The sequence below is a fragment of the Girardinichthys multiradiatus genome, chromosome 21 (assembly GCF_021462225.1).
Source record: "Girardinichthys multiradiatus isolate DD_20200921_A chromosome 21, DD_fGirMul_XY1, whole genome shotgun sequence".
Classification (NCBI taxonomy): Eukaryota; Metazoa; Chordata; class Actinopteri; order Cyprinodontiformes; family Goodeidae; genus Girardinichthys; species Girardinichthys multiradiatus.
In genome coordinates, this window is record NC_061813.1 from 35,978,041 (window position 1) to 36,004,886 (window position 26,846).

The 26,846-nt window shown below is 40.9% G+C and overlaps 1 protein-coding gene across 1 annotated transcript in view; it reads right to left on the bottom strand.

Annotated features, from left to right (window-relative positions):
- The window catches only part of LOC124858274 (cadherin-12-like), a 190,850-nt gene that overhangs the window by 46,136 nt on the left and 117,868 nt on the right, over positions 1–26,846 (bottom strand). The gene's annotated exons all lie outside the window — the stretch shown is intronic.

Here is a 26,846-nt window from a genome sequence, read left to right on the forward strand (position 1 = left end):
TTTTTTCAAGCAACAATACAATGCTTTCTAGGAATATCCACATCCATAGATTTGAAGTAAAAAGAAAAATGATACATGTCTAATAAATGTTTATACACAAAAATCAGTGTGCTATTTGTATATAGCTCACTATATTGTTAAACTTCTAAAACCTCTGGGGCAACCAAGAGGATATCTAGTTAACTGTGTGATTTAAGAGTAGTATAAATCCAGTTGTTCTGTGAAGGCCGCAAAGGTTTGCTTGAAAACATTAGTGAACAAACAGCATCATGAAGACCAAGGACTACAGCAGACAGGTCAGGGAGAAGTTTAAAGCAGGGTTAGGTTCCAAAATATATCCCGAACTTTGAACATCTCACAGGCCTCTGTTCAGTTACTCATGGGAAAAGTGACAAAGTATGGTTCAACTGCAAACCTGCAGTGGCCCTCCACCAAAACTGACAGGCCAGGCAAGGACAGCTTTGATCAGAGAAGCAGCCAGGTGGCCCACAGTAAATTTGGAGGAGCTACATAGATCCACAGATTAAGTGGCACAATCTTTTAACACAACTACTAACTATGTACTCCAAACATTTTGACCTATTTTGAAAAGTGGTGTGATTTTTTAAAAGAAACGTATATGTCTAATTTAGATGTCCACAAGCCATGTAGATGAAACAGCGAATGTGAAAGAAGATGCTCAGGTTGGATGAGACGTAAATTGAACTTTTTCACTTATATGCAAAACAGTATGTGTTCAGGAAAACTAATACAGCACATCACCCAGAACACACCATCCCACTTATGTAATATGTAGGTAGCAGCATGATGGTTTTTAGAAACATTTCTTCTGTAGGGATGGGTTAAAACTGATGTAACCAGAGCAACAATGAAATGGTTAAAGCATGTTTTTTGTTTTGTAGTGGTCCAGTCAAAGTGCAGACCTAAATCCAATTAAGAATCTGTGGCAAGACTTAAAAGTTGATGTTCACAAACGCTCTCCATCCAACCTGACTGAGCTTGAGCTATTTTGCAAAGAATAAATAGTTTCTAGATGCATACGGCTGGAAGTGGCAAAACCCCAAAACAAAAGTGCAGCGAAAAGAGGTTGAACACAGTAACGATTCAGGTAGGTGCTGAATACAAATATACGCCACACTTTTTCAGATTTCTATATGAAAAAAAAACATTGTGGGCCATCATCAAGTTAAAGCATCCTCAATCTATCTTGCTTGCATCATCCTAAAAAGCAAAACTGAAGGTTTTAAAACAGAGAACCTCAGATTTCTGTTCTCAGAGTAATAAAATTCAAATAGCTTTTACTTGGTTCAGCAACACTTTCAAAAACCTCTAAACAATGCAGAGTTTATATCTTGTTTTTCCTTAGGCCTCTGACATGTCGGCTCAGGGTCAATTAGCCAAAAGCTGTGGGAAGGAATCTGCCTCTGCGATATGTCTGCAGCTGAGGTGTTTACATCTGACAGCAATGAAACCCACGCTTTGCCTCTGCCTGTCTGCTGCCCCGTCATGTGTGACCGACCATACTTGGGCGAGTTTGCAGCTGGTCACGCTCTGCCGGCCAGGAGTCACATGAGAGACATTCCCTTTTCAGTGTACTTTAAATTGACTAACATGCAACCACTATGGCAGCAATGCTATCTCCCTGCCCCAGGACTCTGGTTTCTCTTGTTTCGGAAGACAGCAAGTGAAAACAGCTGGTAATGGTGTTGCGAAACGTGAGAATGAAAACAGACAGCGGCTGTTAGATAGTGGGTTTGGTAGGAGATGGAGAAGAAGGTGCAGCACTTTCCTGAAGTATTTTTCCTCCTTCATTTTTGTTTTACATTTTGACACGTTACGACGACATACTGCAGGTATGTGTTATATGGATCTTTTGTGCCCAACAAACTCATAGTGGCACAAAATTGTGAAGTGGAAAGAGAACGATACATTATTTTCAAACATTTGGAACATCCCGTCTATTTGTTTTCAGCCCTCATTAGACTGACCCCCCCACCCCCCCAGAAAAATCCTATGCTGTCAATTGCTGTCAGAAGTCACATAATTAGTAAATAGGCTAGAGGGTAACTTAATTTCAGCATATGGACACAGCACCTAAAACACAATCCTAACAGTGAAATATGGTGGTGGCAGTATTATGCTGCATGGATGCAGATACTGGGAAGCTAGACTGTGTTTTTTTTTTGCAGCACAAGTGGCCTTTGTTTTTTAACATTTTTTTCAAAGTAAGCAGGAAGTGGGGTGGAGAGAAGGGAAAGACATGCATGTTAGGTCTCCAGGGTCAGGACTCGAACCCGGGATGACTGCGTAAAGGACTGAGGCCTGCGTACATGGGTCACACGCCATACCTCTACACTAGAAACCGCAACCGCACCCCGGGAAGCTAGACAGTGTTAATGAGAAGATGCAGAGAGTTATACACACGGACTCCTAGAAGAAAAACTGGTTTTAAAATAAGTTTACCAATTAAAATCTAAAAAGTTATCTAACCCTTTTTGTTCTGGAACCCTCAAATAAAATCCAGTGTGACTACTTGCTTTCAGACTTCGCCGAATTAGAGGACAGCTATACATGGTTTTCAGAGGGTTTTTTTAGAAATAAAATAAATTAGTTTGTACTCATCCCCCTTGACTCGGATACCCCTCTGATACAATGACAAATGGCAAAAGTGAAAGAAGAGTATAAAACACATTTGCAAGCCTTTGTACTTTTTGTGATGCAGAATAAATCTGACTGCTTATCTGTGCATGACTTAGCCATCTGATTAGAGCCAAATCACTAGAAATGAACCAAGACTGTGAAGCTGTGATTTCATAGTGATAGCAGGTGCATCTGTAACCTTCTGTCTGTCCTACCTCGCCATAGCTTCACAGCCTCACATTCCCAGCAGGTGTCCATAAAACGAGGGGAAAAACAGAGTTATGTGAAGGCAAGCCAATCTGAAAGCAATCACTGACCATCAACTGCTGTGATTGGTTTGATTGCACACCAAATGCAACTGGCAGGGCCCAGCGAAAAGATCCTTTAGGAGGAAATCCACTCTGTCCCTTTCAATATCACCCAAGAAGTGACAACACAGACAGGAGACAAACCAATAGTGTTGTGTACAAACTGAATTTAGTGTATGTTTTGGTGAAATGCCAATCGTGACAGGCAAGTTAAACAAAGTAGGATAAGAGTGTTTAGCAGTTTTTATTTTAGTATCCTGAGCTAGTTCTTTTGATTTCCTAGAAGTTGGCATCTATTAGGAGCTCGCCGTTCTCGAGGAGTGAGTCAGACTGCAATAAAGGCACACATATTTAATTAAATTCTACTCATTATGTAAAGTTTACACTGAGACAGCTGGAAAAGAAGGTAAAGTTTGTAGAAAACAATGACTGTAATGTATAACACAATGCGCTCTTGCCTTGTGTATCACAAGCACCTCATACAAAGATCATTCTGAGCCAAAACCAGCGCCTGGGGACAATCCTGTGAAGCTCTGCTGAAATCGGTGCACAGGTGGAGGGAGGATGGAAGAAGCAGGGTAATGCAAGGGAGGGTGGACAGCAGGTGTGAGATCTCTGCTGGCTGGTTCTGGCACTTCATTGTTCTCAGCTGCAACTCATCCAGCTAATGAGCTCATGGCTTTTTAAGACAGCTGCTGACACAGTCTGTTGCTGGAACATAGTCTCTGTTATGTGGACTTCTGTCAGCCTGCCTGATCGCTTGTTGTCCTGCCTTCCTGTTGATCTGCCCATCTGTCTGCCTGCCTGTCGCCATATGGAACTCTTCTTCAGGAAATCTGCACTGTAAATATTTCCACCGCCAGAACACTCTCTCTCTGCTCGGATCCTTGGGGCTTCCTCATCCTCTGGCTTCTAACAACTCTAATCAAGGTCTACCTAAGTTGGAACAATAAAACCTCATTTCAATCTAATTCTGTACATCGAATCTGTGTCATCTTCTGATTTGGTTATATTTCGACAACCTGAGTAAATTAATGATAGTATGTTCCAGCCAGCAGACATGTCGAAAAACAAATCAGATGAAGATGAACAGACCTCCTGGAGGGAACGCCTCCAATCCACTGAGACCATGCTTCAACAGTTGCTACAACAACAAAGGACGACAGATGCCCATCTCACGGAACTTGGTGGTATGGTACATGCCTTAAGTGAAATATTAACCAAACTCTCACCCGCTCCTTCCAATCCTCCAGTTCGTTCTGAGAATCCTCAGCCACCCACAACCCACTCATCCGGAATCCGAGAACCTGATTTCCGTCCGTCTGAACTTTTTGATGGCAACCCTAATAATTTTGGTGGGTTTTCTCTCCAATGTGAGTTGGCTTTTAGTCGTTCCCCCTCTCTGTTTCCGACTGCTGCTTCCAAGATCACTTTTATTGTTACCTCCCTAAAAGGATCTGCTTTACGCTGGGCGCACGCTTTTCTCACAACTAACCCTATTGAGTCTCTGAGTTATGCTGTTTTTTTCAGTCACTTCAAGGAAGTCTTTGATCAACCACTCCAACAGGAGACAGCTGCTAAGAAGTTACTTACCCTCAAACAGGGAAAGAGGGCATTGGCGGAGTTCGCCATCGACTTCCGGGTGGCAGCACAGGAGGTGGGTTGGGATGAAGCGGCACTCAAGGGTATTTTTGTGAATTCCCTTACAGATCAGATAAAGGACCAGTTGGTTTTAAGAGATCAACCTGCGAGACTGGATGATTTAATCAAACTGTCAATCCGTATTGACAACCGCCTAAGAGAGAGACAAGCAGAGAGGAATCATAAGTCAGAGTGGCAGCACTTTATGGCACCTCGGACCGCTTACCTTGATACACCCACTTCCTCTTCGGAGGGATCTGTGGAACCTGAGCCTATGCAGGTTGGTCACACTCGTCTCTCTCCTGAAGAGCGACAACGTCGTTTTGGGGCTGGTCTTTGTTTGTATTGTGGACAAGGTGGACATTATGTTGCAAGATGCCCTAAGAAGGGAAAAAGAGGGGGCTCGTCAATAGGTCAGGGGACTTTGATGAGCATGTCCCCTTTTTCCCCTATATCTCGTCTGTGTTTTCCAGTCACTATTATTATTGGCCAAGAAAAGTGTCCAGTGGATGCTTTTATTGATTCTGGTGCAGAACAGAATCTTATTTCCTTGGATCTAGTTGACAAACTTAAGATACCTTCTCAGTCTCTCAACCACCCCCTTTCTGTTTCGGGCATTACTGGTCAAACCATATCTCAGGTGAAGTTTAAAGTGCCCCACCTTCACATCATTACCTCAGGTAACCACCATGAATGGGGTGAGTTCTTTGTTGTCTCCTCTATCTCCCCACAATTGGTTCTAGGATTTCCGTGGTTGCAGAGACATAATCCCGCAATTAATTGGGTGGAGGGCAGAGTAGAGAAGTGGAGTGATTACTGTCTCCAGAATTGTCTAAAGACTGCTGTCTCTCACTCTAGCAAACAAATTGAACCACCTGAGCCTGTTGATCTGTCTAAGATTCCTCCTGAATACCACAATCTTGCATCTGTTTTTAGTAAACAGGGGGCTCTTTCTTTACCCATGCATCGCCCCTATGACTGTGCTATTGATCTCCTTCCAGGTGCTCCGTTACCATCCAGCAGACTATACAATCTCTCTGGACCGGAGAGAAGAGTCATGAAGGAGTACATTGAGGATTCCTTAGCATCCGGGATCATTCGGCCATCTACCTCCCCCGTTGGCGCCGGCTTCTTCTTTGTGGGGAAGAAAGATGGCACGTTAAGACCCTGCATTGATTATAGGGGGTTGAATCAAATCACAATCAAAAATAAGTACCCCTTACCACTCATTGATTCTATACATGACCAATTACACACTGCCAAGATTTTTACCAAGCTCGACCTGCGCAATGCGTATCATCTGGTTCGGATCCGTGAGGGTGACGAGTGGAAGACAGCTTTCAAGACTCCCCTGGGACATTTTGAATATTTGGTGATGCCTTTTGGATTGACTAACGCACCCGCTGTTTTTCAGGCTCTTATAAATGATATTCTCCGTGATTTCCTCAACCTCTTTGTGTTTGTTTATCTGGATGATATTTTGATTTTCTCTCAGAACATTGATCAGCATCACCAGCATGTCAGGACCATACTCCAGAGGCTTTATGAAAACCAACTCTTTGTAAAAGCCGAAAAATGTGAATTCGGTGTTTCTTCTGTGACCTTCTTGGGTTTTATTTTTGAAGCAGGCAGGTACAGAACGGATCCTGAGAAGACCAAGGCAGTGGCAGAGTGGCCTACTCCAACGGATCGCAGGCAACTCCAAAGGTTCTTAGGTTTTGCAAATTTTTATAGAAGGTTCATAAAGAACTACAGTCAGGTCACTGTGCCTCTCACTCAACTTACCTCCTCTCTGAAGACATTCCATTGGTCCCCTGAGGCAGAGAAAGCTTTTTGCAAATTGAAAACTTTATTTTCTTCTGCACCCATTCTGACTCATCCTGATCCTAGTGCGCAATTCGTTGTGGAGGTTGATGCTTCTGACATTGGAGTAGGGGCCATCTTGTCTCAACGTTCTCCTATAGACAACAAGGTGCATCCTTGTGCTTATTTTTCTCGTCGTTTGTCGTCAGCAGAGCAGAATTACGATGTGGGAAATCGAGAGCTTCTGGCTATCAAGTTGGCGCTTGAGGAGTGGCGGCATTGGTTAGAGGGGGCGGAAGTCCCTTTTCTCATTTGGACTGACCATAAAAACCTCTCTTACATCCAAAATGCCAAGAGACTTAACTCCAGACAAGCCCGTTGGTCCCTGTTTTTTGCTCGTTTTAATTTTTCTATCTCTTACAGACCCGGCTCCAAGAACATCAAGCCCGACGCTCTCTCTCGCCAATTTTCTCATTCTGAGCAATCCAAGACTGAAGCTTCCATCTTACCGGAATCCTGCATTGTGGGCGCCCTCACCTGGGCCATTGAAAAGGACATCAGGGAGGCACAACAATCTGAACCAGACCCAGGTACTGGTCCTGTAGGCAAACTGTTCGTTCCGAACTCTGTCATCAATAAAGTTCTGGATTGGGTTCATAATAATAAACTTACCTGTCATCCGGGGATTAATCGTATGATCACTTTTACCAAGAGGTATTTCTGGTGGCCCACTATGAATCCCGACATTAGAGAGTTTGTCGCAGCTTGTTCCACATGTGCCCGTAACAAGAACTCAAATCAACCTCCTGCCGGTCTTCTTCAACCTCTGTCTACCCCTAGTCGCCCATGGTCCCACATCTCTATTGACTTCGTCACTGGTCTCCCGCCATCTGACGGAAACACAGTCATCTTTACCGTTGTTGATAGATTCTCTAAGACTGTTCATTTTATTCCCTTAACTAAGCTTCCGTCTGCATTGGAGACTGCTCAACTTCTGGTTCTTCATGTCTTCCGTATTCATGGCATGCCCTTGGATATTGTCTCTGACCGAGGCCCGCAGTTCATTTCACAAGTCTGGAAGGAGTTCTGTAGGGCTATTGGTGCTACCGTAAGCCTTTCATCTGGTTACCACCCTCAGTCTAATGGGCAGACTGAGAGATGCAATCAGGAACTGGAAGTAGCATTGAGATGTGTGATTAATGACAACCCTTCTTCCTGGTGTAGACATCTCACTTGGATAGAATATGCCCATAATATTCATACTTCCTCTGCTACTGGTTTATCTCCCTTTGAGATTTCTCTGGGCTATCTACCTCCATTATTCCCCAGTATTGAATCTGACACTGTTGTTCCCTCTGTTCAGCATTATATCTCCAGGTGTCGTAAGATCTGGCGTCAGACCAGGAGGACACTTCTACGCACTTTGGAACAGAATAAAAGGTTTGCTGACCGTCACCGTTCCACCGCACCGGTCTACTGCATTGATCAGAAGGTCTGGCTCTCCACCAAGAATATTAAATTAAAGGATACTACTCGAAAGTTGGCCCCCCGTTTCATCGGTCCTTTTGTCATAGAAAGGATCATCAACCCTTCTGCGGTGAGACTCAAGTTGCCAGCTTCTATGCACATTCATCCTACCTTTCATGTTTCACAGATCAAGCCAGTCTCGGAAAGTCCCCTGAATCCACCCACCAAGCTCCCTCCCCCTGTTCGTCTCATTGATGACCATCCAGCTTACACGGTCAATCGTATCCTGGATGTTCGACGTAGGGGGCGTGGTTTTCAGTACCTTGTGGATTGGGCTGGATATGGACCTGAAGAAAGAACCTGGGTACCTCGTTCTCTTATCCTGGACCCTGATCTCATTACATCTTTTTACAGACGTCATCCAGAGAAACGTTCGGGATTGCCTGGAGGCAATCGTTGAGGGGAGGGTACTGTGAGATCTCTGCTGGCTGGTTCTGGCACTTCATTGTTCTCAGCTGCAACTCATCCAGCTAATGAGCTCATGGCTTTTTAAGACAGCTGCTGACACAGTCTGTTGCTGGAACATAGTCTCTGTTATGTGGACTTCTGTCAGCCTGCCTGATCGCTTGTTGTCCTGCCTTCCTGTTGATCTGCCCATCTGTCTGCCTGCCTGTCGCCATATGGAACTCTTCTTCAGGAAATCTGCACTGTAAATATTTCCACCGCCAGAACACTCTCTCTCTGCTCGGATCCTTGGGGCTTCCTCATCCTCTGGCTTCTAACAACTCTAATCAAGGTCTACCTAAGTTGGAACAATAAAACCTCATTTCAATCTAATTCTGTACATCGAATCTGTGTCATCTTCTGATTTGGTTATATTTCGACAACCTGAGTAAATTAATGATAGCAGGAGGTGAACACCAGGCCTCATTAGCCTATTTCTCATCAGGGAGGAGGAGAATATCTGCTGCATCACCTCAGTTAGGATAAAGGCCCAAAATATCACCCTATATAACCTTCATATTTTCATGTAAACCTCAGTTTCAAGGGGACACTATTATGGTGTGTTTAATGATTTTTAAATATTCAAACAAATGCAGCAGCTGAGAAATTCCTTTGTGTATACAGTGCTGTGAAAAGGTATTTTCTTCAATACAGATATCCTCTGTTTTTGCTTTTTTTGTCACATAATTTTGGCCCACTCTTTTTTACAGAATTGTTTTAAATCAGCCAAATTAAACAGTTTTCAAGCATGAACGACCTGTTTACGATCATGCCACAGCAACCTAATTAGTTTTGATTCCAGACCTTGACTAAGCCACTCAAAAATCTTTATTTTGTCGTTACTTTCAGCTGTGTTTCGAATCCTTAAGGTCACAAACTGATGGCGGGCATTATCCTTCCAGATTTTCTGGTAGAAAACAGAATTCAGAATTCTTTCTTAGTGATAAGTCAGCCAGGTACTGATGCAGCAAAGCAGCAACAGGCCACTGCGCTACAGCAACGGACGTCTGCTTTGAATCCGCACGTACGTCCATGAAGTCAAATAGGCTATGCCCAATTACGTTTTGCCCATAACCTGTAAGCCAAAAGAAAAAAAAAAAACAATATAGCTCTTTAAAAAGCAACCATTGAAGGGCTCACCTATTCGTCAAATTCACCCAAATTTGTCTAATCGCTCAATTAAGACACCTTCTAAAATGTTCTGTCTTGTTGGTCCACAGAATATTTACTCACTCTTGGTGTCATTAAGAAGTTGTTAGAGAAACGTAAGCAGGACCTTTTGTGGTTTGTACCTCGGACTATCTCATAGATGCCATTTTGGCTTCCTTCTTATAGTTGAATAATGAATACTGACCTTTACTGTGGCCAGTGAGGTATTTTAGATGTTCTGGGTTTTATTGTGACCTCCTAGATGAGTTGTGCTCTTGGTGTCATTTTGGTAGGCTGGCAACTCCTTGGAAGGTTCACCACTGTTTTCTGTTTTGTCAATATTTGATTCAATGTTTTTTTTTTTTTTTTTTTTTTAGGGATCTGTGGTGTGGTTTCTGTGAGTTTTGTCCTGTGTTCTCTGGAGCTGCAGGTCTCCTGGAGGGTGGAGCTGAGCAGCTCTATGAAGCACACCTGCAGTCAATCAGAGCTCTTTAACTGGAGCATAAGAGAAGCTGGCTGTTGATCAGTCGACGCCTGAGTGTCATCCTATGTGGTAACTCTAGCCTCATCTGCTTATCTTTGGTGTTTCCTTGTGTCTACAGGCTCTAGTGAATATTTGTCTACCTGTTCTTCAAGGTTACCTTCAAGCTCCTGCATTGACGCTGCCACTTGACGTTTCTTGGATTCTCTAGATAACCCCAAAGTGCAAATCCCGCATATCAAATCTAGTTGCTGGCTGCCTCTTGGCTACATCTCCAGAAAAACCCTGTTCATCTTCCAGAAAACTGCCTAACGTCCTGACAGTTTTTGTATGTTAGTTTATTACCAAATGTGTTGCTTTTTGGGTCTTTAGCCTAATTCATGTTATTAGACAGGTACTATTTAAGTTCTTGATTCTACAGTAATTAGACCTCAGCATAACCAATATAATTGAACTACAAAATTTGGTTAATCAGAGTTTGTTCAGGATTTAACAGGGTGGAGAACAATGGATAGCTTGTTGCCTTCGATTGCACTTAAAAACAGCATTTTGTATTTGATCTGGTTATTGTTCTGTGATTAGCTAGGCAAAATCAATCTAACATAAATCAGGTTTTTTATAATTGAGATTTTAAATACTTTGGTGTTATAAATCTGGCAAGTGCTGGGTAATGTGTCAAAACTAAATCATTTTTTTATATTTTATCACAAAATTCCATGTATTCCATGCTTCTTCATATACATATTATATCATGATGGAAAAGTTTAAATTGTGAAAAGAGACAATACAATTCATTGACTGCTACATGATTACCTTTCAAGCACATTCTATGGACTGATTTACATATTCCACTTTGGCTACAAAGTGCTAATGTTAAGAGCTTCACTGGCTTTTAAATGTGTCTGTGATACATGATGGTCCAAGTATGTCTGGGATATCTGTTGTTAAATTGGAATAAAATGGGACCAGGAGGGGGTAATGACAAAATCTAAGTTAATGAGAAGACGTGCTAATGTGTCAACGCTTGACTTAAAGGGAATCAAATCAGATCTGCCGAGCCATGAGGGAAATTTCCCAAGAAGAGAAGGGGGTAAAACAAAAGGCCATTTGTTCAGAGACTGCAGAAATGATTTAACATGTTTTTCCCCATTCCTCGCAGATGACCTACTTACGTACTCACAAACCAGCACTGTTTGAAAATCAGTTAACAATTCACTTGTGTTATCCTTAAACAAAATGCATGCACCTTTGCGTGTTCAATTGAGCATTTAAAGCATCTTATTACAGCTTGGGCTGCTCTGCACCTTTCATGTGTTGCTGTGGACATAAGGAAGTGCATCAACAGTGGAATTTGTAAGGAGGACAGAGCGAGTTCCTCTCATGTCAGTGCTGCTGCTCTTCAACATCACAACAGAACACACTTGAAATTCTAGACGTGGCGCAGCAGCCTTTGATATGTAAATGTGCACCTTCATTGCACTGGAAGTGTTAGTGAATGAAGCTGCTTTTTTCCCCTTCCAATTGAACCTGCCATGTTCCAAGGGATTTAGTTAATTTAGAACAAGGGACTAATCAATGCATCACGGTCTCACTGCTAAAGTATTACACTTCAAACATAATAAAAAGTCCTTACGTCATCAAACTCCCAAAACACTTGCGGAGCCTGTTGACAGTTTGTCCTGGAGTATTCTGAGGACATGTCCAAGAACTCAAGTTTTACCCTCACTTAGCTCTTTCTGGTTTCTCAAATCTAAAGTGTTGAATGCAGCTTTATTTCAGGGATTGGAGAACACAAATTAAATGCATAATTAATGGATTCTCACTTTGGTGCTGTGCTCGGTTTGGAATTACAACACTAGAATCCGATAATTGTCTCAAACCTAAGATACTGTCTGAAGTTTACAGAGACTCATTCAGGGCATTGATACCACATTAATGATTTATTTAAACCTTTTTTTTGAGTGTGAACTGTATGCATTGATTTTTAAAAACAATAATTAGGTGCATGTCCGATTTTATTGTGGATTTTCCCGAATCCAAAGGTCAACACTATAAATACAGATTTAAACATACACAGTGCAGTGAAAAACCTTCCTCCCACAGGCAGATTTCTTCTGTTTTTTATGTGTTTTTTTGTGAGACCTAAATGTTTCAAAATGGTTAAAGGTCATACAGACTCAAGTTACTACAGCTTTGATGTGGCCCGCCTACTCTCATGCTCTATTTAATCTGGAATTATTTAAGTTAATCACCCAATTAGAATACTTTCTTGAGACATCCTTTTCGTAGAGCAAAATTGCCCTGGCACATGTAGGTAACTATTGGCTCCATATGGTATTCCTAAAACAATGCATCAAACAAAAACCTTAAATGTTTCGAATCATCAAACAAACTTTAAAGTACAGATAACTAGAGCAAATGCATAATGCAGTTTCAAAACAATGTTTAATGATGAGTAATTTTGGTGGGCCAGCCACATTTAGAAGGTTCACCACTGTTCCACGTTTTTTCCATTTGTGGTTAAGTGCTCTCACTGTGGTTCAATGGAGTCGCAGAGCCTTGGGAATTGCTTTGTAACCCTTTCCAGGCTGATATATGTCAAAGTCCTTGTTCAGTGCATGGTGTGTTGTGTTTTGAGATCATTTAGCCTATTTTGTGTTGTCAGACAACTTCTGTTAAAGTGATATAGTATCTTGAATGTACAGGGCTGGCAGCAATCAGGTCTAAGTGTGGCTAGTAAAATTGAACCAAGAAAGTCAGATTACTCACAGTATATTCATGACATCGTTGGGCTAATACTATTTCACACAGCTACAGGTTCCTCATAATAAATGGATCCGTTATTTAAAGACCAGAAAAACATTTTGTGCTTGTCCATGTTGGCTGGTTCAAATTTCCCTTTAGTTTGAGTTTGAAGATTTTGGAGCATGGGTCATCACCTCTTTAGTCAGCACCCTCTTAGTCCATGTTAATGTAAAACTTACTTTAGTCCAGAAAAGGACTAGTGTTGCAGTTGTTTCCAGTCATTCTTAATGATTCTTGGGTTGTTCCTGAACATCCTGACCAATTTATTTTCCTCTCATGTGGACCATTTGGTCATCCTGTTGTAAGCTGAACTAGGACAGAGTTGTGTGTTTTAGCAGGATACTGATACCAAACCCACATCAAAACTGGTATTTTAATTGATAAATCCTACTAACCTATAGCTTACCATATTATTATATGTTATCCCAAACCTTGGCCTTAATCATATTGAAAATTTGGGGGGGAATATTTTAGTATGTGTAGATTAAATAAAAGTCACTTTATATTCAAGCTTGTGCACCCAGTTTGTTTGTTAAACAACAGCTACAATTATATCTTGAATATTTATTCTGAAAAGTGAATGGTTCAAATAAACCATTAAACGTTTAAAACTAAAATGACATTCATGCCAAAGAAAGGTGTAAATACATTTCTCACCTGACCCGTTTGCTTACTTACTAAGATGGCTTTCTGTCACTGCTGTCTTTCTTAGCGCACATTTTACCTGGAGATTCAAAAGCCTGGAAAAAGCTTCAGAATTATGTCTAATCTATGATACGCTGAGCGACCTTAAATCTATTTAACCAGAGTATTATATATTTACAATACGACTTATGAATCATTAACGCCCTCTCCCATGATTTATCCGCTGAGAGCAAATTCAAACATGCCCAAAATACCAGACTTCTAATTGCAGCTGTGTGAGCCAAAATATTTCTCCAAACGGCAGTATTAAAGGCTATGTTGGGGTTTTTAATTTTTGTAACTTTCAAGCTCTTTGATTCTACATTCAGCACCAACGCTCATCATTGGATAAACACAGGTTTTTATTGTGGTTGCTGTAAGCTAATTACACCCAATAAGGATGACATTTAGAGGATGAGTAGTTGCTTCAAAACAGAATGTCAACTGATACTGAGAGATGTGGATCAATACAGAGTATTCTGTATTTGTCAATTGTACATTTTTATAAATAAAAGTCTAATAAGCCTCGTGTCCATTTTTAGTCAGTCCTTCTGACGATGCTTTTTAAAACCACCGTTTTAAAAACCTATAGCTGAAAGTCTCTGTGGTATTTGTCTACCAGGTTTCTAGGCACAGACATTTTGTTTTGGGTTTGGACTTTGACATTCTAGCACATGAATAAGATTTAATCTAAACCATCCCTTTGTAGATCTGGCTGTAAGGTAGACCTGCTGGAAGGTTGAACCTCCTCTCAAGCCTAAAGCCTTCTGCAGCATCCGGCAGGCTTTCTTTCATTATAGTCCTGTGTTTAGCTCCATCCATCGTCACATCAACTCTGTCTCTACTGAAAAAAGCAACTAATAGCTTGATGCTGCCACCATAATATTTACACTTTGTTTTTTGTCATTTTGTAAAGACTAACCTGTCTTTGTTCCAGAATCTTATATACCAAACCTCTGACACTTTCACAGAACAGCTGCATTTATACTGAGATTAAATTACACACATGTAGAGTCTGTTTACTAACTAGGTGAGTTCTGAATGTAATAGGTTATGCTGGCTTTTATAGAAGTATCAGAGTAAATGGGACTAAATACAAAATACACAACATAATTTCAGAATTTGTAAAAATCCTGCACTCATTTCCATCCAGCTGACAATTATGTGCTACTTTGTGTTGATGTATCGCATTAAATCCCAATAAAATATAATGATATTTATAGTTTGGTTGTAACGTGACGAAATCAAGCGATATGAGTGCTTTTGCAAGGCACTATATCATGTCTGCTTCTCATAAGGTCAATGCAGTGACTGATTGACATTTTCAGCTAAATTCTACGTTGCAGAATGCTAAAGACCTCTAGCCGATATTTTGCCATCGGCAGATGACTGAACGCAGAGCAAAAAACAGCTCATCTTCCACAAAGCAAAGCTTACATGCCCCAGAGAGCCATTTCATGTCCCTCTGAATACCAGGGGGTCTTAACACTGTGGAGAAGAGATGCTCACTTTATTGTGCTGCCATCAGTCACATCGGTTTGTGTCCTTGGCTGCCTCCGAGCATCTCCATTCTCTCGGTTGCTCACAACAGTGGAGTGCCATTTGAGTGGCTTGCCAGCAGCTCTGTCCACACTGCAGTGGAGTAGAGTGACTGCAAAGCACTTGTGCTGCCACTCTTAATAGGACAGGGTTAGCCCTGGGATGAGCCTAGTTTAATCTATTACACCCTTGCCTCTCAAAGCCACCAGAGAGGACACTTTATCGACTCCAAGCACCACCTCGGCCGTCTTTGTCACTCTTTGCTCAAATTTTTTTCCCTACTTGACTCAGTCATAGCACATGCATACTACGTAGGGCACAAACAGACGCGTTGCACCCTGCTGCGATGCTTGTGAGGTGTTACTCTTCTGTGCTTAGCACCTGAATCTCCTGCTGTTCCAAGGTATTGTTTGTTTCCTTCTTTCCTCCTCTGTTTCTGTCCCTGCCACATGGAGACAAAAATAACTCATTCCGCCTCCCACTGGAACATCTAGCCCTGCAATCAATAGGTTGGTTTCAGCTTTTGTCTTTGAGCTGGACACGGTTGATCACATGCCATGTGGCTACAGTATTCAGGAAAACCAGTGTAAGTTGCCATTCAGTAGAGTAAGACCGCAATTCTTTTTTTTTTTTTAAACAGCCTGGTGGCATATCAATACACTTGGAAGGCAGTAAAGCATAAAACTACAGGGGTTGGACAATGACACTAAACACCTGTTATTTTAGTGTGGGAGGTTTCATGGCTAAATTGGACCAGCCTGGTAGCCAGTCTTCATTGATTGCACATTGCACCAGTAAGAGCAGAGTGTGAAGGTTCAATTAGCAGGGTAAGAGCACAGTTTTGCTCAAAATATTGAAATGCACACAACATTATGGGTGACATACCAGAGTTCAGAAGAGGACAAATTGTTGGTGCACGTCTTGCTGGCGCATATGTGACCAAGACAGCAAGTCTTTGTGATGTATCAAGAGCCACGGTATCCAGGGTAATGTCAGCATACCACCAAGAAGGATGAACCACATCCATTTCAGTGAGGGTTTGGGCTGCCATATCATGGCATTCCCTTGGCCCAATACTTGTGCTAGATGGGCGCGTCACTGCCAAGGACTACTGAACCATTCTGGAGGACCATGTGCATCCAAAGGTTTAAACATTGTATCCTGAAGGCGGTGCCGTGTATCAGGACGACAATGCACCAATACACACAGCAATACTGGTGAAAGATTGGTTTGATCAACATGAAAGTGAAGTTAAACATCTCCCATGGCCTGCATAGTCACCAGATCTAAATATTATTGAGCCACTTTGGGGTGTTTTGGAGGAGCGAGTCAGGAAACGTTTTCCTCCACCAGTATCACGTAGTGACCTGGCCACTATCCTGCAAGAAGAATGACTTAAAATCCCTCTGACCACTGTGCAGGACTTGTATATGTCATTCCCAAGACAAATTGACACTGTATTGGCCGCAAAAGGAGGCTCTACACCATACTAATAAATTATTGTGGTCTAAATCCAGGTGTTCCAGTTTCATTGTCCAACCCCCGTATTTACTGTTCAAACAGCTAACTAATAAGAAGTGTGATTGAGATATTAAAGTGCAGTTGTTTTATGGCTTTTGTATAATTAAGAGCATAACTAATGAAGAGGGGTGCTTCCTTTGTGAAGCACTCCTTCACACAGGACTAAGATTCCACTAAATTCTCCAGAACCTACATGACATGTGGTGGGAAAGTGTCAATTTTTTTAATAATCCCAAAGAACATGGAAAATTTTGTTTAATAACAATTCAAATCTTTTTTCATAAAGCCAGTTTTCAGTCATTCCACAGGACTGAGAATGCATGGGTAAAAGTTTTAAATAACATACACCTTCATCATATAAGTTGTTATAGGGTTATATACTGGGAAAGTGGGCGGGTTTGTGCTATCTATCATTTTGCTAGGTTCCTTTAGATCTTACTTGGCAGATTTCACATGAAGGGTTCCTCAAGGCTCTGTACTCGAGCTACTTTTTATTCAATACAGTATCTATAGGCTGCCGCTAGCTCAAACTACAGAGAACAACATCTCTTACTAATGTGATGCCACACAAATTTATACTTATTGTTCCACCATGCTATTATAGTCCCTTATAGTCACATAGTCAGTGTGTCCCTAATGTGGTTCATTGGATGGGCTAAACAATTTTTCAGCTACAGGCAGAAAAGACAGAAGTTCTTGGTTTTAGTCCCAAAAATGCAAGAATAGAAATCAGGTGACTGCATTCAATGATGACCAGTCTGGTTTTTCCAGTGAAGGAAATGCAGCCACAGAACAGCACAATGCTGCCACCAAAAGCTTTTTGGTATTGGCAGACAGGTTTTGGCAAGTTTTTCATGGATGCAAATATGCAGGAGAGCAGCTGTGCTACCCAACCCTCAGATACATTTTTCTTACAAACGTGGCAACATTTAAAAGGAACTAAACAGTCCTTCCATTGGCATCAGATTACTTGCCAAGCAACATTGTTAAAGCAAAATAAAAATCAACAAAACATAGATTTCCTTACTTTGTGTGCTAAGTATATTTAGACATGAACATTTATCATTCCAGATAATGTTCTTTGGCAGTAGACTGTTGTTTTACTAAAAAAAAGCACATAAACCCTCTCCACTGTAATTTGGTTCCTTCAAAATCTCCTGTTTCAACAAGTCGCTTACTTTCAATGTGCATTTCCAATGCCTACAATCTTTAAACTTACCAGCATGTGTCTGTCACAAAACCCTTCAAGTTGTATTCTGTCCAAGCTGCAAGCTTCTGTCAAAACTGAGACCTTTCTTCACTGATCCACATTTCTGACAACTGTAGTGCTGCTATTTCTGAAGCTGTAAATGTGTCAGTGCATCATCATTGTGATGAATGTCTGATGGAAACTACACTTTTGTTGGCTCAAGGGAATTTAGAAATATAATTTCTGATCCTGGAAACCTGAATAAAATGATAAAGAAAATAAAGAGTAATGAGACTGGAAAAAATAATGATGTTTGTGGCACAACTTTTTATCTCACTGATGTTTTAGCAGACTGCAGTGATTTCAGTCTCCTTATGACAACCTTAGGATACATAGCAGGACATTTTGAGTGGCATCTTTTAGATGTAAAAACAGAGAGAAGTTAAAGTGCTTGGTTCCGTCAGGTTAATCTAGCCTGGCAGTCTTACAGGATCCCCAATGAAATCTCACTAAAGGATATGTTCCACCCTGAGATCTTTCAGGACCTAAGAGAGCTGCCCTGAAAAAGGAAAAGTAAAAACTCATTTTTAAAAGTCGAAGTTTCATTAAAGCAAACAGTAACGACTGTGTTTTTTCAAACTTCAGCAACAATAATGGGAGCCAAACTTCATAAATCATTTTTTAAATAAAACTCTGGGTGACCTGTACACTATAAAACTATAGGGAACAGTCTATATGGACTAAAAAAGTATCTGTAGATTGACAAAACAAAACTGTTTCAATAGATTTCAACCTTCTGCAGACAGTCAAAAGTAATTTTATTTGGCCTTCACCAGCTCACTACCTTTACAACTTCACTGACTTCTTTAACAAGTTTGATGGAGAGAGCATTGTGCAACCTACCCCTGTACCAGAACCACTGCCATTCCCTCCCTCTCCTCCCATCAGGAGAGCTGCAGCTGATCCCCTTCCCCTGTTCCACTGTCTCCTGGTAGTAACCCGCCCACTGTTACAGCAACATCTACAACAACTACTCACACTAGTGTGTGTGAGGCTCCTCATAGACTGTGCAGATCAACTCACTGTGCCCCTCCAGTGTTTTTTCAACAGGAGTCTTTAAACTAGCATGGTTCCAGTGCAGTGGAAGACATCTTGTCTAGTGCGGGTGTCTAAAGTGGGGTGCGCTGGTGAGCTGAACAACTACAGACCAGTAGCCTTAACATCACACATTATAAAGATCGTGGAATGGCTGGTTCTTCATTTCCTAAGGTCAGAGGTTGTTGATGCAATGGACCGACTCCAGTTTGCTTTCCAGGAGCACACTGGAGTGTAGGATGCAGTCCTTTATGTCTTGCATTAACTTTACACCTACCTTGAGGAGCCAGGATACCCAGTAAGAGTCTTCTTCTTTTACTTTCAAGTTTTTTTTTACAATCCAGCCCCTCATTCTAAGAGACAGGTTAGACGAGATGGCGGTAGATCGCTCCCTGACCCTGGATAACAGACTACCTGGCAGAGCGGCCTCAGTGTGTCAGGCTGGGGAACTATGTCTCCAGGAAAGGTTAGGAGCAGCAGGGCGCCCTGACATTAATAGCACAGTTCCTGTTTACATTATACACAGCAGACTTTCATTACACTGAGTCCTTTCCCATACAAAAAATTGTCTGATGATATGTCTTGTATCTTGTTTCAGGAGGGATCAAGAGCAATAATACAGGGAACTTGTGGGTTCTTACAGGAAATGGTGCAACCAATGCTGTCTTCACCGGAACATAGCAAAAACCAAAGGGATTGTCGTTGATTTTGGGAGGAAAATGGCACAAAATCAGCCAGTCTCAGTTCAGGGGGATGACACTGAAGTGGTGCACACCTACAAATACCTGTGGGTTCTCCTGGATGACAAGCTGGACTGGTTCTCTAACACCAAGCCCCTCTACAGGAAGGGGCAGAGTTGCCTGTTCTTCTGCTGACATGGCATGGAGGTCATTGTATGAATGCGTAGAGTTGTTGACAATGTTCTATCACACTGTATTAGCCAGTGCACGTTTTTATGCTGCAATGTGTTGGGGAGGCATCCTCACAGACAAGAACTCCAAGCGGCTGGACAAGCTGGTTAAAAAGGCCAGCTCAGTGCTATGCAGGAGGTTGGTGGTAGACAGAGGTACACTGAACAAACTGAATGCAGTTTGAACAATGGCAGACACCCTTCTCTTTGTGCTGCAGAACTAAACAAGGCAGGAGATCCTTAACTGTACAGCGATAAGACTGATTAACTCCTCATGTTGAATTCAGCCATACATGCAATCACACACAAATACACTCCTTCTTAAGGCACATGCACACACATGTACATACACATAGGTAGATTAATAAAAATGTAATTTTAATCTATTTTTTAAACTTCTAATACTGTATTCCTTGCATTGTCTATGTTGTGGATGACTTAAAGTGTGGGTTGTTGTTTTTATGATGAGCTACTTGAACCATAGAAGTACCCCTCGGGGGTGAATAAAGTTTCAGTCTATTCTATTTTATTCTAATAGAGGGCAACATTTATTATTTTTATAATGATAATAATTATTTTTACTTTATTTATTTGCAAAGCGCTTCAAAAACCCAAAGGCAACCAAAGTGCTGTACAGGTGAATAACAAATAGAAGATAAAGATAAGATAATAAAAGCAATAAACAATAACATACAAGGTTGACAATATAAGCAATAAAATCAGCAATAAGCATAAGCACACTAGCAAGGACTAGCCTAATGGCTGTGTATTCAGGAAGTAAAAGCCATAAAAAAAAAAGTTTTTAAAAGAGATTCAACATTTCCAGCCGACCTCACAGAATGAGGGACACTGTTCCAGATTCTTGAAGCTGCAGCTAAAGAAGCTCTGTCTCCACTGGTCATGAGTCGAGTACAACTAAAAGCCTTGTAAAAGCTTTTTAAGGGAAGGAGATGCCAGACCATATAGACATTTAAAAATTAAAAGTCAAACCTTAAAAACGATTCTAAAAGAAACTGGTTGCCAGTGGAGGGAATACAAAATCAAGGTGATATGATCATGTCGTCTAGTCCCCATTGGCAGGCGGGCAACTGACTTTTGAATCAGCTGAAGACACTGAAGGAGAGACTGGTCAATCTCACAATAGAGGGAATTGCAGTTGTCCAGTCTGGAAGACCTAATAACATGAATAACCATCTCAAGGTTTTCTTGAGGAGGATGATCTTTGACTTTACTAAAAAGCCTCAGATGATAATGGCTAGACTGGACAACTACACTGACCTGTTTATTAAATTTAAAACATGAATCAAGGACCACCCAAGATTCCTAACAGACACAAAACCAGAAGAGCCACACCATGGACCACACCATGTTTTGAAGCAGCTGGAACACAACCTAAAAAAGGACAGGCGTTACCAAAATTTTTAATCTGGGGACCTAAAACACTTTAACTATCTGGGAGGAATACTGTCATCAGGAGAATATGAAGGCCTCAGCTTTCTATCTCTGAGATCTGAAAGATGGATGTAGGTTCAAAATTATCTAAAAAAGTAGAGGATGTAGGAGGTGTAGCAAGGCTGCAAGGTGGGGGTAAGAACCTGGTAGCACGGACTTTATTGATAAAAAAATTTTTAAAACTGAAGGAGCAAGGCAAGAGAAATCATATGAATCATAAAGAGAGTTCAAAGAATTAAAAAGAATTCGAGTCCTGCTAATGTTCTCAGACACTAAATAAAAAAACTGAGTTTTAGCATTTGTAACAGCCGCCTGATACCCAGTTAAACAGTTTTTGAACATCTACAAAGAAAAATCAAGTCTGTCCTTCTGTCACTTTCTCTTGGCGTTCCTGCAGGTGCGCCATTGTGGTGCAACTGTTCATTGAGTCCCGGCTCTGTAGATGCTTTGCAGCGTTTAGCTTTAAAAGGAGTAATACTAAATATCCAACCAAACAGAGTTAAAATCTTTCAGGAGATGATCAACATCTCCATTCTTATAACACTCCACAGAGGGAAACTCAGAGTCTGTAAAAACCACAGAAAACTGTGAAGCTCTCTGTGCATTGATAAGGTGACGAGCGTTTTTTTTTACGTTTCCCGTCTGGCAGATTCGCACTCAGAAGTGTTGTCTGAGTGCCAAGAAGAAGCCCAACAGATTTATTTCCACAAGTGAAGCATTACGGCTTTCGATGTAATCCTCTGCTTGATATATATAAAAACTTTATTAGAAATTGCCTTGGGGTTATTTCAAATGCTATGGACAAGGAGATTGAAACGAAAAAAAAAAAAAGTAAGGGAGAGAGAGAGGCAGGTCAAAAAGTTAAAATGGAGAGGAGCTAAAAATAGAAGAGAGAAAAAAGGATAAAAAGAATACAAAACAACATATTACAAAGGAACATATCCGATGGTACTCTTAACATTTTACATGTTAACTGAGGCCAGTAGAGTTTAAGCAACTTCTCTGAACATTGCAGAGTCAGACTGCTGGATGAATTTATTGTCACGTCAACTCTTGTGAAGCCATTTTGAATGTATACTAATCATTCTCTCTGTAGAGTGTCTTATAAGTCTTCCCAGATTGATAGGCCGCAACAATTGCATATCTAAGGTCATTGCTGATGTCCTTCCACTGTGGCATTGTGTTAACACAAACTGTTGTACCCCAAAGCAACAAACTGCCAGAACACCTGCTAAGACATAGCCTCACTTGCTGCTGGTATTGACAGTGTGGAATCTGTTTTTGAACACTTGAATGTTACATTTGTATAATTTTAAAATATGTAAAGAATGTCTTTTATAACTCTAGAAGTGTACTTTCTTTTTAGCATGATTTATTGCTTTAATGTTTTCCAAGCAGCTTGTTGTTAAGTATTAAGATATTTGCAGCTCACAAATCATCTGCAACTCTCTCCAACATTTTTTTATGGACCTCCTCTAAAACTCCAGGCCAGTGGATTTGGAACAGTCACCACAGGTCTGCTGCAAATACTCTTTACTCAGTGCATTGTGGCCAGTGGGGGCTTTCAGTTTGCACAGCGAGGAGACAGTCCTGTATGAAAAATAGGTTCCCTAAGTAGGAGTCAGCAAATATTATGCCACACAAGCTGTCATTAAACAGCGCTGTTCCTTTAGGGTAGAGAACGGCACATTTCAATTATGCATATCTCCCATCATCACCATTCCTAAGAGAAGATCAGCAAACATGCAAATGGACAAACATTTAATCTGACTGAAAACGGTTATACCTCCACAACCCAAGGTTATCCGGCTGCATCTCAGAACGTGTGTGAGAACTGCTTCTCATATGTGTGCTGTAGTCTAATAATGCAGCCATGTCCTTGAGCATATTTTTTCATGTTCGGTATGTCACTCTGTGTGCTCACATTTGTCTGCATGTTTCCCTGGGAATTCTCTGCTGGATTTACCTATTGTCTCCCATAATCTTCTGTTTTGCAGATGAGATGTGCAAACCCTCTCAATGCCTCCGTGACGCTCTTTTTTCCCTCTCCACCATCCATCCCCCTGTATCGGCAGACTGGGAAGCAGATGATCATCCTTTCAACCCATTACTCAGCCTGATCCTCTTATCATAACCAACCTTCCTGAGTCTCTAATTTGGGGTCTGCCAAACTCTGCTCTGTGCACAATGTGGCTTTCGTTTCTATCCCATTGCTCCCTTCTGTTTTTTTCCCTCATCAATATGTGTGCAAGGGAAGTGAGTCAGAGAGAAGAGCAAGAAGGGATCCTCTGCACACATTTGTGCACCTATCTCAGGGGATATTCCAGCATTCTGAATAAGACAAGCATGTGGGTGGGTCAGTATTCTGGGAACACAGAGAAAAGGCTCAAAGAGGCTTCATCTTTAGCTGTCTGCTACTCAAAGCTTTCCAAGGAATTGCTCATTTTCTCTCTCTAGGTGTGTGTCCTGCAAATATAACATTCCCATATGGTTAACAGCACATGTTCAGAGCATTCCACTGTGGGGGATGTGCTCAATTAAATGGGATTAGATTTCCACCAATCCACAATGGCTTTTGCAGGAGCCTGCAACTGTAGGGTAGGGAATATACCACAATGTCTTATATTTTTAAATGGAAGCATTTCAAATGATGGGAATGAAACAATGGGAGAAAAAAAATGCTTCCATACCACGTGTCAGGGGTATACATGATGTAAACAAATAAATGTCTTCATTTACATCAGAACTGCACACTGTCTCTTTCTGTTGCCCCATTAATGTCATTGAGAAGGTCACTAAACATGATGTATTGTTGGGATGACGAGAATGTCTCGCTTTCAGCATCCATGCAAGGTTCTGCACATACACTGAGGCAGCTCTTGCACTAAGCTGGGAATCAATTACTCACTCCGCTGCATATTTTTGTGGATCAAAGGATCATGCACCTTTTGTGTGTTTGTGTGCCGGGGCATGTTCTAAAAATGTACCCGGTAACGAACACCCTTCCGTCTGATACATAAGAAAAAAAGAGAGATGTGAATTTGCATAACCCCCCGAAAGAACATTTTAGACACTTACATCAGAAAGACCCCGAAAGGCACAAAAACACGCTGAAGTGCTTTCGTCTCTTACTTCTGCAATCAGTTGAAATATGTGCTTTTTACCTGATTAAAACAACAGACAAAAGGGGGGTTTGTCAAAAACTCCTTTAAAGTATTTTGTTGGCAAAGAAGGTAAGGATTTAATGAGAAACCTGTGTTTTTGATCCTCCAGACGGGAATTTGCCTTAAAAGATATGAAGGGTAGTCTTTAAAAGGAAAGTTTGAAGTCAAGCTTTTAAAATAAAGATAGAAAAAGATTGATATTCTGTGTTAGGAAAATTATTAATCAATTCTTTATAGCATTTAGTGTGGAATTTTGTAGGACATCAGATATATTCTCACTTACAAAGAAATTAACAGTCTCTATGTTTTATGGAAGGTTTTAATGTGTAGAGACAAAATACAAACCGAAAACCTAAAAAACACGTGAATGATGTACATCTTGAAGGAAAGAGCAGTCAAATTCCTTACGGGACAAGACAGGACATCCACACAAGGATGGAATAAACTACTACGTAATTACTGGGGTATCGAAGACATGAGCATCAGTCGTTCTTGATCTGGAGGTTATAGAAGGATCTCTCCTCATGGGATGATCATGGGAAAGTTTCGGAGCCAGACTGTGTGGTTGTTGGTGAATAGCTAATGATTGAAAAAACAGCTTGAAGAAATTAGCTTTGGCATCAATTTGACTTGGTATGTTTGGAGGAATGGACATGCAGAATATGACTACAAGAACACCAAACAACATTCAAACATGAAGGTGGGAGCATTATGCTTTGAGAATGTGTTTTTTCTGTAGGATGATGTCAGCAAAATGTAATGTACAATTTTTTCAGACAACCTTCTTCTGTCAGCCAGGATACTTAAGATGGGTCATGGACTGGATTCTACAATGACAATGACCCGGAACATACCATCAAAGCAACAAAGTTGTGGCAAAAGAAGAAGCACATTGAGGTCATGAACCCATTTAGCCAAAATGTTTCCAATCAGTGCCAAAGAGCTGTCATAGGTCAAGAAGGGGCAAACAGTAGATCTGCTTAAGACTAGAGTGGGCTACAAGATTAACAGCAAGAAGCTTGTCAGAAGATCCCAACTGTTTGTGTGATTATCTAGACACACAGAAAACATAAAATGTCCATCAACCATAACTAAACAGAAGCAGATAGCTAATGATCTGAAAGGAGCTGGGGTCACAGTTAGACTACACAAAATATTTCAAATGTATCTTTTTTGCAATATCTCTGTATGTAATGTTGTAAGTTTACCAAAATAAATGACTCACTCAATCATGGTACATGATATCAATATAACAAAGAAACGATTGAACTGCTCCTCATTCCAGTAATGTTTTTGGTGATATTAAAATATTTTAGAAGGGCAAATAATATATTCTGGTAAAGTCACTAAACTACAACAAAGTTGTTTCTTTGTCATAACTGCAGGTGTGGCCAGACGGTACTTTGAAATAAGAAATTACATTCCAATCGCTGAATGAAATATCACTATTTGGGGTCTGAGTTTCCAATTAACTAAAAATTCTAAAAACATTAACACTGATTTGTTAACCATTTATTTACCATAGGTCATGTTGTTATCGAGATATTGGCCAATATTGTCGCATAACCCACATTTTGCCAAACTGTGCCATAATGGTTCAGTCCTATGCTTTGGTCAGATTAGACTAAAATGTAACTTTGTTTTTAAATAGCAACTCCATTGTCAATCATGGAGGTGGAAACATTGTGCTTTAAGGGAACAATCGCACTAGTGGTCTTTTACACAGAGATTTTTTAGACTGGACCAAACAAAGTCATGTAGTTGCAAGGGATTGTTTCGTGGGCAGTGTTGCGTTTGCAAGTAAAAGGATCTCGGCCCAGTTCTAAGTCTTGTTTTACTGGGCGATCATAAACCTGTTTTACACAGTTTCAAGCAAATGAGACATATTTTTGTTTCTGGATTTTGGGTAATTTTCCATCTCTTCACAACAAAGAGAAGCTAACATATAAATGAGTTACTGTTTAACTCTTCTAATCGAGTTCTAATTTCCAGTAATTATTTCCCCAACTGCATTCCTTTGGAAATATTCACATTTCTTTAAAGTTCTGGAAATAATGACACCACTCTGGAATGCCAAACTGCACCCCAAATCCAGGACGCATTTTCAGCAGATAAAAGAATTAATAGCAGGAAGGAAACTCATCTCATCTTAGCACAAAAGCATTGCTTACAAAAATCTTCACTCACTGACATTTACATTTTTTTCCTTCACCATATCAAACAGATTGTTTGGGGCTTTTGCATTATGCAAACGTGGCATTCCTTTGCCGTTCTTTATTTTCCCGAATCTCAATACCTCTGACAACAACTGGCATTTAAACTCACCACAGGGGTCTGCAGCATCCTGCCAAAGGAAAACGCAGAGAACAGAGCAGAAAGGTATCAGTGTGCACGGTTCTTATGTTAGCCGAGTCAGACCGCAAGCAACAGCGTCGGCAGGTTAAAAGCTTACATTAGGGCATGTTTTCCTGTGTAGCTTCTCATGTGGGTGATA